This window comes from Sceloporus occidentalis, unplaced genomic scaffold (genome assembly GCF_023333645.1).
Source record: "Sceloporus occidentalis isolate IW3139 unplaced genomic scaffold, rSceOcc1.0.p SCAF_3, whole genome shotgun sequence".
Classification (NCBI taxonomy): Eukaryota; Metazoa; Chordata; class Lepidosauria; order Squamata; family Phrynosomatidae; genus Sceloporus; species Sceloporus occidentalis.
Window position 1 is genome coordinate 91,520,266 of NW_028316983.1, and position 16,625 is coordinate 91,536,890.

Genomic DNA, 16,625 nt, shown 5'->3' on the forward strand with positions numbered 1-16,625 from the left:
TAGCCTTTTGTTTTCATTATTGCAATTATTGCTGAATTGACCCTGGTGTGATCATCTCCGTAGACTATTTTATAAACCACATCTCCCCATATGAACCTGCCAGAACTCTCAAGCTCTTCAGGGAAAGGCTTTCTCTCACCCTCCTACCCTCTGCAACACCCTCCTTTGAGAGACTAGGCCAGTTCCCTCCCTGCTCTTCTTTCAGCAGCAGGCAAAAACTTTTCAAGTGGGCTTTTAATATTTTACATCCAAGGAGACTTCTTATTGGGGTCTTGGTTTTTGTATGTTTTTAATGGTTTTTTATTTTTAACTTAGTATATTTTTAATTATTTTTATGTTAACTTGTTATGTTGATGTGATGCTTTTAATATGGTTTTAAAAGTTGTGCTATTTTTAAATATCTTTTGTTAGCTGTCTTGGGTCCAACTTAGGAGAAAGACGGCATATAAATCAAATAAAATAAATAGTAAATAAAAATAGTGATGATGTCTTGAAATTTCAGCATTGGCCCTCATAAACCAAAAGGCTGGCTGTCCTGCCCTGTGCCCTGCTGTGCACTCTTTTTTTAAACAAACAAACAAACTTGAGAAATAGGATACAGTTATCAGTGATAATGAATAGCAAACAAAATTGTTGCTTTATTTGTCTGTTTTAATTGACAAATGTCTGTTATAACTGAAGAACACAAACGTGAAGAGCTTCAGCCCATTCTTCATTTTCAACATTATAGTACAATTAATTTGTAATGATACCATTATTTGTAATAAATAGAATGAATTTACATATAAAGAACTATATACAGAATTGTGCTGTAATTTAAAGTGAATCTTTCTCTCTCTATCTCTCTCCTTCGCTCTCTCTCCTGGTGATATATGTTTAATTCTTGAAGATTTATTTAGACTCTTGAACAACTGTAGCAATAAGAGAAAATGAAGTATTTTATTTTGTTCATTTTCAGATTCAAATCTCCTTGCTTTGAAGCCATTTTCAGATCAATGGAAAAAGCGGGTGAGGAGTCAGTAGCAGTTATGCCAATCAATGTTGTTCTGGAGATGAAATTCTTTCATCTGGATTTGTTTCCTTAGAGTCTCTGGATTATGGAGTCTGGCATGGATGCCTACATACACAAATTCACACCATTCCTACAAGGGGAAGATGAGATATGTTAGAAAGCAGCTGTTTTCCCCCCTCTCCAAACCCTTGGCATTAAACAAGTTGGCATCTCAAGAATCCTTCAGAAATAATTACTGCAGAGATTAGTAAGTGGTTTCTTCTCCCAAACTGGGTAGTTACTAAATGACGAGACATTTGTTAAAAAGTATAATTTATTCCCTTCAGCGACAGAAAGATTTTGCAACCACTGGGCCATACTCTGGCATGGAGCATGAACCATCAGTATAATATATTGTTGTAAGGACATGTCCTTTCCCATTTTTTAAAAAATGGGGGAATATTTGGTAACAATTTCCTATTTTACAGAACATCATTTGCACTCAGCAGTGATACCTTTGTGAAGTCGAAGGCTTTCATGGCTGGCATCTGTAGTTTTTTGTGTGGGTTTTTTGGGCTAAGAGGCCAATGTTCTAGAAGAATTTTTTCCTGGCATTTCACCAGCAGCTGTGGCTGGCATCTTCAGAGAATGCTAGCATGGAAGAGAGTGGGGTATATATACTGGTGGTTGAGAGGAAGTGATTTACATGTTAATCTGTGTATTGTTATGTTGCTGAATGACAAGGCCATTCTGTTGAATAGCAAGGCCTCAGGGGTTTACCACATACAGTGCAGGTATGGACAAGACAACATAGGGACCACCAAATGCAGTGTTCAAACATGAATCAAGGAACATGAGAGACAGAAAAATCAACAGTAGCAGAACATATTATAAACCATCCTTGGCATAAAAAGTTTGAAAACACTGAAATTTTGGAGAAATTCAGCAGGAAAGAAGAAACCCTTAAAGTGAACAAAGGCCCCATACAGACAGGCCAAAATAAAGCTGCTTCGGGTCACTTTGGAAGTATCCAGTTTAAATGATGCATGTGTCCTAAGATTCTGAAAGCCTTGCCAAAGCCACACTCCAGTCCTAAGGACTTGAGCGTGGCTTTGGCGTGGCTTCTGGACTCTTAGGACGCATGCATAATTTAAACAGCATACCTCCAATGTGACCTGATGTAGCTTTATTTTGGCCTGTCTGTATGGGTCCAATGTTTGGCTACCAGTCCTGAAAAACACCAAAATCAAGACCCAGCAAAAGCAAATGAAAACCACCCAGGGTGAGGGGGGGTATCCCAGCAGACAATGGATCATTAATTAAATTGACACCCTGACTTTTAAAGACTTTCTCACAGTGGGGAAAAATTGGTAAAATGATTTGTTGCTTCCTTAAGGAGAAAAAAATATTGCCTAATTACATCCCTACTGCCTGGAGACTTCTAGCATGGGATCTGAAATTTAGCATAGTCCAGAAATGTTGGAAGACAGTTAAGTCACGCCCATGCTTGTGCCAGAACTCCTATCACAGCAAGAGGTCAGTGACAACACTGATGATTTTCCACTTGGCTTAATATGTCTGCCATTGTGAACTACTTCTTCTTGTTGTGTTCCCTTGAGTCCTTTCCAATTTATGGCAACCGTGAAATTATCACAGGTTTTTTTGGGGGGGCTGAGAAAGTATGACCCACCCAAGGTCACCCAGTGGGTTTTCATGGCTGATCAGAGAACTGAAACCTGATTTCCAGAGTCATAGTCCAATGCTCAAATCACTACACCATGATGGGTCTCTATTGTGAGCTTAGTTGTTACTAGTTTTCTTATTATTTTTGGAATTGACCTAGAAAATGTTTGGGCCTGGGCTCATTCCAAATATAAATAATAATAAAATAAAAATAAACATTTTATTTCTATCCTGCTTTTTGTCAGGTAATCAAAGCAGCGTACAACAAGTTAAAATACATCCATATTTACATAGTGCCCCCCTTAAAACAAGATTAAACAGTATAAGATTAAAAACTACATATTAAAATCTGAATAATCCAAATAATAGTCATCATGGGCAGAGTTTGATAGATGGGAAGTCTTATTCGTGGCCGAGTATTTATTCCAGGAAGGCCTGTCAGAAGAGATCCGTCTTAATGGCTTTTTTAAAGCTCTCTAGATTGGTAATTTGACGAATCTCGTCCGGCAGGCCATTCCATAAGTTTGGAGCAGCTGCAGAGAATGTCCTCTGGGAGGTCGTCGTCAACCTGGTCTTTAAGGGCTGTAGTAAATTCCTCCCAGAGGACCTGAGTGTATGGGGCGGATTATATGGAAGCAGGTGATCCCTTAGATAAGTTGGCCCCAAGTCATGTAGGGCCTTAAAGGTGATAACCAACACCTTGTACTGTGCCCGGAAACTATCACTCCAAGCAGATCAGAAATTGAGGTTTCATCCCAGAGTGATTCAAAATGTTGCTCCTACTTAGACAAGTTCAACATTTAGACAAGTTTCATATTCCATAATTTTCAGAAATCTGAATAACTAATCTATTTTGTAATATTGTAATACACTTACTAGCCTTCATACGGATGGAGCTGAATGAGCCTAGACATGGCCACAAAAATATGCAGAAATATTGATGAAACTTTGAATTGTATTATATCTAGTGTTATAAAAAGCAACTCTGAAAAATGTTGAGAAGCTGAAGCAGCAGAAGCAGAAGTCTAGGCACCCTGCCAAAAGGGTATGTCTGTCCAGCTGTCTTTGAAGCCATCTTTCTTGAGTCAGCAGGAATTGATAAACTATCTTATCTGCATAAATTCTGGACTAGCTCTTTGGTGCTTCCCAGTTCCTTGGATGTTAGAGGAACTCTAGACTTCCAAAAATTATGGTGGGATGAAAAACACAGTATGTGTGGATGAAAAACACAGTATGTGTCTTTCAAGAAAATGTTCATCGTGTGTGGGTGAATGAAAACATTTTCTTTACCATATGGTATGCTAAGGGAAATAATTGTCAAATGACAGAAGTGTACTAATATCTATGCCAAATATGTCGATAATACTGTCAATGTGTTAACAGCCTACATCTTCCTATTTTTATGACACACAAATGAAGAAAGTTTGAAAACATCTAGAACAGGCCCAGTCATGCAGAATCATTGGGGGGGAAATTCCAAACAGATGCATCATATCCAAAATGCAGCACCAAAAATGAATAGAAGAATCAGACTCAGAACATAAATTTATCTGCATCTTCCTCCTCTGTCTTAAGCAGGAGGGTGTAATAACATGAGATGCCTTTTTGTTACCAGTTTCAAGCTCTTATTTTGGTAGCTGTTTCCTAGGAAATCATAATCAATGTCCAGGATTTTTTTCTTTTTTTTTTTCTTTCATGCTTCAGCAATTTTTATATATACTATGATACTTGAAACTTGATGCCCAAACTGCACCTTTTATTAAATGTGCAATACAACACATTTAAAGGACTGCTGCAGTTCTGATTGCATGCGAATCTGTCTTACTGATCTTCTTTGAGGAAGAACATTGAAAAACAATGTATCTTTAGAAAGCTAGTTGTAGTTTTTAAAAAAAATAAAAAAAAATTGATCCTGGTACTTCAGCTTTCCATTGGCCAGATTGTTTTATACTGAATGTTCTAAAAAACTGAGGAATGTGACTCTGCACTTTATCACATCATCTAGGAGAATTCTTGTTATTGGGGAGATGAAAAACATCCATTGGTAGGCCTTCTGCCACAGGTAAAGGCCTTTTTATTTGGCCAAGCATTTGGCAAGTGACTTGCTTCTGAGATAAGGGCTTTGAATCTGTGTGGGAGGAGTTAATGCATTTTCCACTCTTTTAAAAATGTGTTTCTAAATTTGATTTTAATGCAGATGTTGCAGTACTATGGTAACCTGTTTAATTATGTTTTCATACTAAACCATACTGTGTATTTTAGTTGTATATTTTATCATTTTGTAAGACACTTAGGGGGAAAGCTTGGAAATTGATTGATTGATTGCTTGATCTACCAGTAGCAAGTAAATGTTCTGTTTCTAAAGATATTTGCTTCATGACCAGTGAATACTATACATTCCTGTTCACCATTCGTTGGAATGCTTAGGGTCTGTGCAGACTGCCCCTAAGGGATGGCCTGCAGCCACTTTCACATTTGACGGATTTGGGCTGCGGCAACTGCACACTGAGGAAAGCGTCCTTCTCCTGTGCTTAAATTGTGCTAATTGTGCGATCAGGGGAAGATTATCACACCCCTGTGTGCTTATTCTGTTCTTCTACCATCTGTAAACAGTAATGGACCCATCATTGGATATTAAAGGGAACTCCCGTTAATACCCAATGACGAGACCATTACTGTTGGAGTGTGTGATAATCTCCTTTGTCTAATCCACACAGTCCTTTTTGGTCTCAAACTACAGGAAAACAATTCTATCTAAACATTAGGAAAAACGTCCTGATGATAAGAACTATTTGACAATAGAATATACTCCCTTGGAATGTACTGTAGGCTCCCCCTTTGGAAGTTTTAAAACAGACGCTGGATAAACATCTCTTGGAAGTGCTTTAATTGTTTATTCCTGCATGGCAGGGGGTTGCACTGGAAGGTTCTTGCGGTCTCTTCCAACTCTATGATTTTCCTATTGTGTCTCACTCTTTTCACCCGCTCCTTCCTCCCTTTCCTTCTGCGGTTTCCTTCCAATGTCCCACACCATCAGGACACACTTCATAGACTCCTTCTTGTTATTCCTCTCTTCCTTTCCTTTGCATCAGGTTTTGCATTTCTGCCACTTGCCACAGAGTGAAAAACTGGGGATAGGGACAAAAAGCAGCAGCAGGGGGACTATTGGAAACTAGTGTCCATATTCTTCCTGGAAACATACTCTTAAATTATATGGAATTTAATTACATGGGGAAGAGGGAAGGTATATACTTTTTGAATCACAAGCTTGAAAAAGTTACATTTTGAACTCCGAATCATATATGTTGGTTAGAGAATTTAGCAGTTGCTGCACATTATTATGGGTTGTACCACAAAGGATCTTGTTTCAGATGACATGGATGAAATAGCTTGATATACTCAATGTACAGGTTCTTGGAGAAAATCTACATAACTCAATTCTAGGTATGCATAATGGGAAAAAGAATGAGCTGTGTTATAAGGTTATAAACAAAGCTTAATAACAAAGTCTCACCTTATTTGTATGTAGAGAGATATTGTAGCACCTTTGAGATTAACTGAATGAAGTTGGCAGCATGAGCTTTTGTAGATGCTGCCAACTTCTTTCTTTCAGTTAGTCTCAAAAGTGCTACAAGATCTCTCTGCACTCATTCCACAGACTAATACAGCTATATCTTTCAATTCTATCACCTTAATAGTGGTATTGATTTATTACAGAATTGTTTACTTAGTAGATTTGTTTAGCATCATGATATAAATTTTAATGTATTTATTCATGATAAATAAATAATAGTGTATATCCCCCCCCCCCCCAAATTCAATCAAATGATAGGGTTCCTATTTATGGCCTGTTACAGACTGCCAAAATAAAGCTGCTTCGGGTCTCTTTGGAGGTATGCTGTTTAAATGATGCATGCACCCTAAGAATCTGGAAGCTGCACCAAAGCTGCACTCCAGTGCTTAGGACTGGAGTGTGGCTTTGGCATGACCTCCAGACTCTTAGGACCCATGCATCATTTAAATAGCATACCTCCAAAGAGACCCGAAGCAGCTTTATTTTGGCAGTCTGTAACAGGCCTATGTTATTTTTTAAAAAATGCTCTCAGGATATAATCCCATTCAAGCCCACAAGTAAATTCAGTTGAATCAGTGGGACACAGTTTTTGCATAAGATTGTACGGTTAATTTTACAAAGCAACATTTCAGTTGCTTCAAACCTAAAACTAACCAGATCAAAACCTGTGTAACTAACCATTAGTTAGTTAGTTTTAACTAAATATTTTCATACAGTTAATACTGACAATATAATATACATTTTAATTATTCTTTTCATTATTTTTCATTGTATACCATTTAAAAATGTGTCATTAAGTGTGACCACAACTTACTATGCTGCTATTTTACCTGCTAGAATAAAAGTGAAAAAGAAGAGTAAGGAAACAGAATTGTGTTAAAGATGGTTGGAATGACAAAAACTGTCTCTGTGCATATTGTAAATATCACATGGCCTGTAGCAATTAAATTAATACATCAAAAATATAATGATACTGTTAATCCACTCCTTTGCAATCTCTCGAAGACGCAAAAACCTGAGTTGCATAGGATAGCAAGAATTTTAAAGACAGAGTAAGAATTAGAATAGATGACCAAAAAACAGACATACTGAAAGAAGAGAAGTCCAGAAACATTACTAGCATCAATACTTATGGCGATAAGAAAGTGATCAGTGAAACCTTTTTGAGTCTCTCAAGAAAAATAATCACAGTCATACACTGCCTAAGTAGCATTTATGAAAGGTCAAGTTAAATCCATCATCTGGCCATGCATTTTCTATTGACACTGATGAAATAGTCACAGATAAGATGGCAAAAAGCCATGAAATGTTTGATCAGAGATCAGTTCCATTAAAGGCCATAAATGAAAAATATTGGTAGTACAAACTTGGTTCATTAATAAATAAAGAATTTGTTTAAGGGATTTCACTGATTATTATAACTGACATTAGCCTGATTTCCTAGAGCCTGCCTGATCTTGGAAGCTAAGGAGCCTCAGCATTGGTTAGTCTCCCTGTATGGGAGACCACCAACAAATACCAGGAGCTGTCAGATACATTTTGAAGGAAGAAACTGGTAAAGCCAACTCTGAATATTCCTTGCCTAGGAAAACCTATGAAAAAGTCACGGTGTCAGCATAAGTCAATGGGTGATTTTAAGGCACATTCACATGCAACTCTAAGTATGTTTATCCAGATGTAAGTCCTATTAAATTCAGATTCTTCTAGGAAAGTTATTGAATGAATAGATCTATAGCCTCAGTCATTGTTGTCATCATCAGTGTAGGAAGAAAAGATTGCCAATTGCATTTTCTATAAGAAATGTTGTTAGCATATCAGTACATGGCAGCAATGGTCAGAGATTATTATAAAAGTGAATGAAAGTATTACACAGAATTCATTTGTTGGCCATGTAAATAAAAATGTTTTTGTGGAAATGAGATTTTGTTTGGGCTCTGTATAAATGCATGTATTATGAACTGTGAAGGACCGACATATATAAGGCATCATGCAATGCCCATTATTTTGTATCTGCAAATGGAAAACAATTCCATTGCCACATTTTAAGGTTCAAAAGTGTACTATTTAGTAAAACATCCAGAATTTCCCTGAAAAATGTGCTCATATATGCATGGGGGAGGGAGAGAAAAGTGAAAACATAAAATGTCAAGGGCAGAAGATCCTGCTGTAAGAACTGAGTCTGCTAAATCTACTGAGTCCTGACAGTCCATTTTGATGTACATCTATTTAAAAGTAAATCAGTGGTGCTTAGTCCTGGTAAAGTGGCAGGATTATAACTAAGAGTTGCATCGGGGAAGGGAGGGTGAAGGAAACGTATATTATTCAATTTTGTAACAGTGACTTGCATTGTTACTGAGCTTCATTGTTTGATCTCTGAATGTCACACTACCCAATTTTAGCATTATGATTCCACTTTAATTGCCATGGCTACATCCCATGAAAATCTGGGATATGCAGTTTGGAGGGTATTGGGAATTCTCAGCCACAGAGCTGTAGTGCCACACCAGTCTACAGACTGTAGACTTTTATAGGGTGTTGCTCTAACAGTTAAAGTGAGATCATAATGATATAACTGTGTAGTTTGAAAAGGCCCTTTATCTCCTTTTAGTTCTCTCCCTCTTTTTTTTTAATGTTAGCCATTGAAGGGGAAAGGTAGCTTTAATGGATGTGAGACTGGGACAATGAAGGAAAGAAGCATTAAGACTCTCTATTTGGATGCTGCAATCTCAGCTGATAATAATAATAATAATAATAATAATAATAATAATAATAATAATGTTTAAAAATCCCATTGTAGCCTTTTATATTAACTGTAAACATTAACAACAAAATCAAATATGAGTGATGCATTAGGTATTATGTCTTAGAAAAGTTCACAAGTGTCTTCCTTACTATACATAGTAAGAAAGGAGGGATCTATCAATTTTATTTGCTACAACATGCATATATTTTCAAGTGCTACTTCATTTGGCATAAGTTTGGAAATGTGCGGTATGAATGTCCAAGCAATTTTCTCTAATATATGCCTTTTGTATGCTGTTTTTCCACTGGTATACATATTTGTATGTACTTTCCCCCTATCATAATGCTGTATTTCTGTGGTCCCCTAAAAGTGTCAACAAGTTTGTACTCTTTCCGTCTGTTAATAATTTACTCCTGACTGGAAAATAAAGTAGATGCCTTTTAAAATCTCAGCTCAGTAGAAGAAAGGATAGCTAATAAATCACTGAAATTATATGAGCTGCCAAGTCCTACAACCTTGCTTCAAATAATCAAGGAGGCTCACCATTAGTCCAAACTATCTACAAAACAATTGTCACAGGTACTTTGTAGTTGACACAATTATTATCTAAATAGCTCACATTTTAAATATTTATAAACCACACACACTTTAGTTTTTCATAAACAATGCTAAATTTGTCAACTATATTTGAATACAGTAGCTAATACATTGGTGAAAAATGCAATCTGTTTGTGTTTATTAGTCAAGCTAAATTAGTCAAATAAATTATTTATTGGCAAGTCATTCACCTCTAATTTCATTAGATGAATTTAATATCTAAATTAGTAACAGATTCAAAGTTATACCAGGCAAAAGCAATTGTGTCTGGCTGTGAGAAACAGAGAACTGCTAGAGAGCTCTACTGCTGTAGTTCAGAGGAATGTACCTTTCTCATCTCACCAGGTTAAAATCCCCAGGTTTCCACAGAATGGGAACTAGTATCAGACACTTATAGCTGTGTAATGTAGCTGCATTTTGCATGAAACAAAGCATTTATCAAATTCATTTGTAATGGGGCACAGGATTCCAAGTCTAAACAGACTTGACCCGAACACTGTAAATTATAAGAGGATTGCTAATTAATTTAGTGGCTTGGGGCATGGACATTTCCACAGGGATCCAAAGCCCCATTTCTATCCCACCAATCCCCAAGAGTTAAAAGCATATTGAATCAGAATTGTTTCCCTAGAGCAGTTAAGGAATAAAAATAGTAGGACATGAAAGACTAGCTTACAAATTGGGCCTGTTTGGATGAGGCTGTACCAAGTTTACCTAAACCAAAAAAATGCTGTTTCACTTTTACAGACCCATTTTCACACTAATCAAAGTGGGACACATTTTCAATGTTCTTAATAAGCATTGCACATTCTTTTCTTTTTTAAAAAAAGGAAGTAAAAATCGGAGGAACCATATGAATCAGAGTGAACTGATTTACACATGTTCACTTTACATAATGTGCAAGAGCAGGCCCTGAAAGGATCAAAACTTTTATAACTTGAGGTGCAACCATAGGAGATTCTGTGGAATGCACTCTCCTCAACTGGAGCATGCTTATATTTATAATCGACTAGGTAAAACCAGCAACCTTTTAAGACAGCACAGTCTTATACAAGCTCCAATGAATACTGTTGTTGTTGCTGTTGTTGTGTGTCTTTAAAGCATTTTCAAGTTATGGCGACTCTAAGGCAAATTTTTCACAGTGTTTTCTTGGCAAGATTTGTTCACAGCTTGTTGCCTTTACCTCCTTCTGAGGATGAGAAAGTGTGACTTGCCTAAGGTCACCCAGTGTGCTTTCATGGCTGAGGGGGGAAATTGAAACCTGGTCTCCAGAGTCATAGTCCATTGCTTAAACCAGCTAGGCCTTCATCACATAACACCTCAAACATCCCACCAAATTCGAATAGTTTAAATTTGCAACCTCCTCTCTGGCTCAAATTGTGCTGCCTAACTTAAAGTAAGAGGTCAATAGGATGAATTGAATAAGACATATTGAATACAACATCAAGCCATTCAGATAGGCAAAGTAGAAATTCAAACAAAGAATCTGCCCACAACCGTTGCTTGAAATCGATGAAAACATGTAGGCCATCTCTACCCCTGTCAAATATCTTTTGGTCACCAAAAATATGATGATAAGTTGAACCTATAAAGAAATTAGAAAAGGTGGGAGGATACAAACCATCAAAAAGATACTTTGATGTGCCAGGAAAAGACCACTGTGGAGTGATGGTCACCTAAGTTTGTCAGCCTCCCCCCCCCTCCATTTGGTTACCCTCCTTAAAAGCAGGAAAGGCAGCCAATTGTTGTCATGGCCCCTACATGTGGAATGAAATGGCTGTAGTGCTCCCACAGCTAGTTGGATAAGAAGGAGTGGCATTAATATAAACTGAAAAAGGATAATCATGCCAGCTTTTCAAGAAACAGAGCAATTGTTTCTTTTCATCTGAAGCTATTTTTGATGATGCTTATAGTAACATTTCTGCATTCTAAGATTGTAGAGTGAGTGTAGGGGCCAGTGTCCCAAACTGGCAAGATAAATGTTACATGTGTTTTTCAAAGCCATCCAGAGAAAGCAAAACTCTCACATATCTCATTGAAATCAAACATTCCATCACAAGTTCCAGTCTGCTGTTTGTGTACCTTGGTTCTAAATTGGATTCTGACCTGAAAATTGGAATCTTGGCATGTGGGATAGAGTGCTCAAGAGCCTATTATATCATAAGTGCATTTTATATTCACAGGACTATGAAAAATGTCAACATGGATTGAAAATAAGTCCAAAAATGGATCTGACTGTTGGTCTTCGCTTAGGCAGTTAATCCTCCTTCGTGGGTGATATGAGAAAAGAAGGTTTAATCTCACACAGGATCCAGGGGCTTTTTGACATTTGATCGAGAGACTATATGAGTCATCTGTTAAAATTACAGTTTATATAAATAAAACGTCTCCTTTTATTCTTTATACTCAGTTGTTTTCCTTCATTCTCCCTTTTGCTCCAATCTTCAGAAGTTAAATTTAACCAGGCAGTTGGCATGTCAAGAGATCATACAAACAGGTTCTTCTGAACTCTGTGAAATGTCCTTCATCAATACTAGCTAAAGATGAATTTCAAACAGGGAAAATGCAAAATATATCTTCTGCTTCTTTAAATTTCTAGGACTATAATATACTAAACTGTAGTGGAAGATGGTGCTAGCTGGTGATCAGTGGGACAGAATAGTAACAACAACAAGACCAGCAACAACAACTTTTTATTTCTTATTTGCCTCTCCCAAGAATTGAAGTAGGGTATTCAGCAATATTCAACAATATTTTCCAAATTGGTTGAAAAACTGGTTTGTATTGTATTGTTCTCAAGTGTCAGGAAACTGTGATGAGGAAAATACCCACCTTTGCCAGTCAGGACTTATTCTGTGTTAAGGCCTGGAACAGACTGGCAGTTTGCGCCAGCTTGAGGCCGATTTTAGGGCTCAGGAGATTGGAGCATCCGGACACTCCCAAGCCCTGCCACACACTGCCGGCACCATCTTGACATCTTGTGCATGCCCTAAAAATAGCTTGCTGGGAGCGGGTTCTTTTTAGAGATCCCAAAGGCCGCACCATTTGGTTTCTGTGGCCTCCATCAGGGGCAGAAAGGAGCATTATCTCAACGCCCCTTTCTCCCCATATTTCGAGCCCCTAAGTTTACTAATGGTAAATTTTATTTTATTTTTTGGCACCAAAAATAGCATTTGCACAGCAGGAAGCAACATTTCCCCTGAAAACACACACACATATACACACATATAGAGAATGTGATATATATTGCATGAACCTGAGAATTATTGTTTCTGAGCAGTGCATTTGATTTAAATGAACTGGGGCTATTAGTAAATCACCTTCCCATGTTTAAATACAAGTTATAGTATCTGGTAGTATTGTATCAGCTAGAGAGCTGTGATCCATTACCTTACTCTGATTTCATAAAAGAAAATACTGCCCCTTCACCAGACCTGCCTCCCCTTACATCCTCAGTGTATACATGCATGAACCCATGTGTTGCTAGCAAGGATCAGGTTGCTTTTGGTTATTAGGGTAAACAGAGTATGTTTATGTCAAATTGTGGTGAATATGGGAAAAAGCCCAGTAAATTTGGCTAACTATCATGTCATAGTATAGGATAGGATTGTAAGATAGTTAGGTTTCAATGAACTGAAATAGCCGAAATATTACATTTTGGAACAAAATCATAAAATCAGATTGTAGGAAGTAGGAAGGATAACAAGGAGACAAAATTAGATGAGCAGAATCAGGGGATTTTGATTTGTAAGAGTATGGTATGAATCCATTTCACTTTACTAAATGACTGAAAGAGTATGAGGAGTGGACTCTGCAATCCACCTAGATACCTAGTACGGCTAGGTTCTCTGGGGCATTTGGTATAGCATGGGAATAGTGACTGTGCCATTGATTTGGCACACTAAAGTCTCATAGCTGATAGACTGTTTTGATGTTTTTGGTATCACCTGCTATTCTGTCACACTGAGATAATAAGGTCCAAAACACACTGTAGAAATACTGCATTTTGAGAACACTTTGACTGCCTTGGCTCAATGCTAGGGAATTCTGGGAACTGTAAGTTTGCTAGACATTTAGCCTTTTCTGTTAGGGAGCTCTGGTGCCACAATAAATGACAGAACCCAGGATTCCCTAGCACTGAGACAGGGCAATTAAAACGGTCTCAAACTGGATTATTACTGTGGTGTGTTTTGGACCTAGGTCATCATTTCCCACTTCATGAATCTAATGCATCTAAAGAGGGTGGATTTAGCAGTCTGGAAATGACCTGGGCCATTCTACACTTGCTGTCATGCATTTCTATAATGAGTCTATAACCCCTTAAAGAAGTGGAAGCTGTGCTTTCCTTGGAAACACTTTTCTTTTGACTGGCCCCAGTTTCTTTCTGGAGAGAACCTAAAGGCTGAGGTCAAGGTATCTCTATCACTGCAAAGTATTGTTCAAAATGAAGCTTTTAGAAAAGTTGAGTGTCCAAAGAAAGCCTCTGGATTGTTATAAGTCTATCTCCATATTTATGTAGCTATGTATACTTATAGATACATGTGCACATGTACACTCCGACACATGCATGCTGTTTCACTCACACTAGGATTCTTCACACATTTTGAAAAACTATCAATAGAAGAAGTGTGAGTAACTCCCAAGTCAATCTGAAAGTATAAGATGCATACATATGCCTCAGGAAGTAAATGCATCTTGTTCCAGTGGAGGGACAGAACACACATTCTTTCTGTGAATCTCGCATATCTCTCTTTTTGACATAACCTTGGAGGATGAGGAAAGAAAGTAGGAGTGACATTTTTGGCTTGCTGCTTCTGGAGAACATCTGAGGCCACATGTGCTCTGCAGAAATAATCCAGTTCAACATCACTTTAACTGACATGGCTCAATGCTATAGACTTTTTGGAATTGTAGTTTGTTGTGGCACCAGAGCTCTCTGATAGAAAAGGCTAAATGCCTCAAAAAAACTATACTTTCCAAAATTTCATAACTTTGAGCCATGACAGTTAAAGTGATGTTAAACTGGATTATTTCTGCAGAGCAGATGCAACCTGAAACGGCCATAAGGGCATATGGTGCATTATGAATCTTATTGCTACAAATGGTATTTACTGCCAAGTCATGACCTCTGTTATCCAAGAAGCAAACCCCTGATTTATTTAGAAAAGGCACAAAAAGAGAGAGCATTCCAAAAAACCCCAAAACACAACAGCATCCAAACCTGGGATTCTTTTGAAGGGATTAGTAACCCAGGATAAAAAAGTAGTTACCTTATTGATTTTCCTGTCCATCTCTCCAATACACTCTTAAAAAGACAATAAATTCATACCAGCAGTGACCTTGTCTCAACTGGATCAAGCGTGTGGACTTACTGGATGCATCGAAATAGCCATGAAATTCCTTTCAGATATAAAGCATATCTTTTACCCCTTTTTGAATTGGATGAGAGATAAGGTCCATAATTTAGTTCTCTGGATGGAATAGAAGCTAATTTCCAGGCATCATTTCAATTAGTACAAGCGCATTGTATTCAGCTGATACAGAAACAGAATTTCAAACACAATGGTCAATTTCTAGTTTACAGCTCAAACAGGCAATTTACTATCCTTCCTGCTCCAGCTTGTTACAGAGACAATGTAGTCTGCATAAACAAAACCCAGTTAATTTCTTGTTAGAATGGATCCAAGATTTAGGGCTGGTGTACAAAAACAGTTGCCAAGGGTAGACTGCTTTCAATTGTTTCCCATGATAGCTGCCTTCATGTGGCATATCGTTTTGTGTGTGATACCATATTGTGTATCTGAGAAATTTTCTCTACAGTGTTGTGGTTTGGTTTGTGATGAGTCACTTGATTTTATAAGAGAAGATAAGGGACTGCTGCACATGACTGCCTGGCTGTGTGATTGATACATATGAGCCTTCATTGCAACTATTTTATGCTTAGGAGTGTGTGCATCTGTCGCATCAACTTTCATGGGTTTCCTAACTCTATGTCAGCTCTGTGCTGCTTCTGTGTGAGTTTCTTAAAGAAAAAAATTCTGGAGGGATTTTTAAATAAAAAAAAATACACATTTGTGTGTGTATAATTTTTAAACTATATGCATTGCCTGCATATATTCACCTTTTAATTAAAACATGTATTTAAAAATACATTCACATTTCTATATATACTTTTTAAAATGTGTTTATTTTATATGGCATCTGTTTCCAGGTCTGAAGATGTGTGGATTTTGGAATAGAAAATACATCCTTGTATGCATATACACTCCCCTTGCAGAAGACAGACATCTAAGTCTAGGCACATATTACATATAGACAATTTAGACTGACTTTCACTAAAAAAGAAATTTGCCTCTTACACAATACCGTAGTATTGGTACAGGAGTCAGAAAAGGCTGAAATTTAAAGATGATGTGATCATGTAACAAGGCTTGCATGTCTTTAAGAAGCCAACTTCTCAGGTGCCTCACTCAACATTAGCTGAAGGATTTGAGGGAGCAACCAAGGTTCCTGTGCTTACTCCTGAAAAGCCTGTTGTCTGCCATCTAGTGGCTTTGTAATTTCATGTCATTTAATGAAACAAGGCACCAGAGCCTGTCTGATTTTGGAAGCTAAGGAGGCTCAGCCCTGGGTAGTACTTGGATGGGAGACCACCAATGAATAGCAAGTGCTGTAGATGAGGAAGGAACTGGCAAAACTATCTCTGAGCATTCCTTGCCTCGGAAGCCCCTATAATATCCATGGGATTGTCATAAATTGACAGGCAACTTGAAGGCACACACACACACAGCAACACATTGTGGAGAAGAACCTGTGTAGTGCAGTGGTTTAAGTGTTTGACTAGACTCTGGGAGACCAAGTTGGAATCCCCACTTGGCCATGGAAACACAATAGGTGTCCTTGGGCAAATCACATTCTCTCAGCCTCAGAGGAAGACCATGACACAAAAACACCAGAAGAGAATTCCTTAACCCTTAACCCGCCTCCCCCCCGCAATCACCAGCACCATGACATTAATGTTAGAGAAAAGGAGAAAG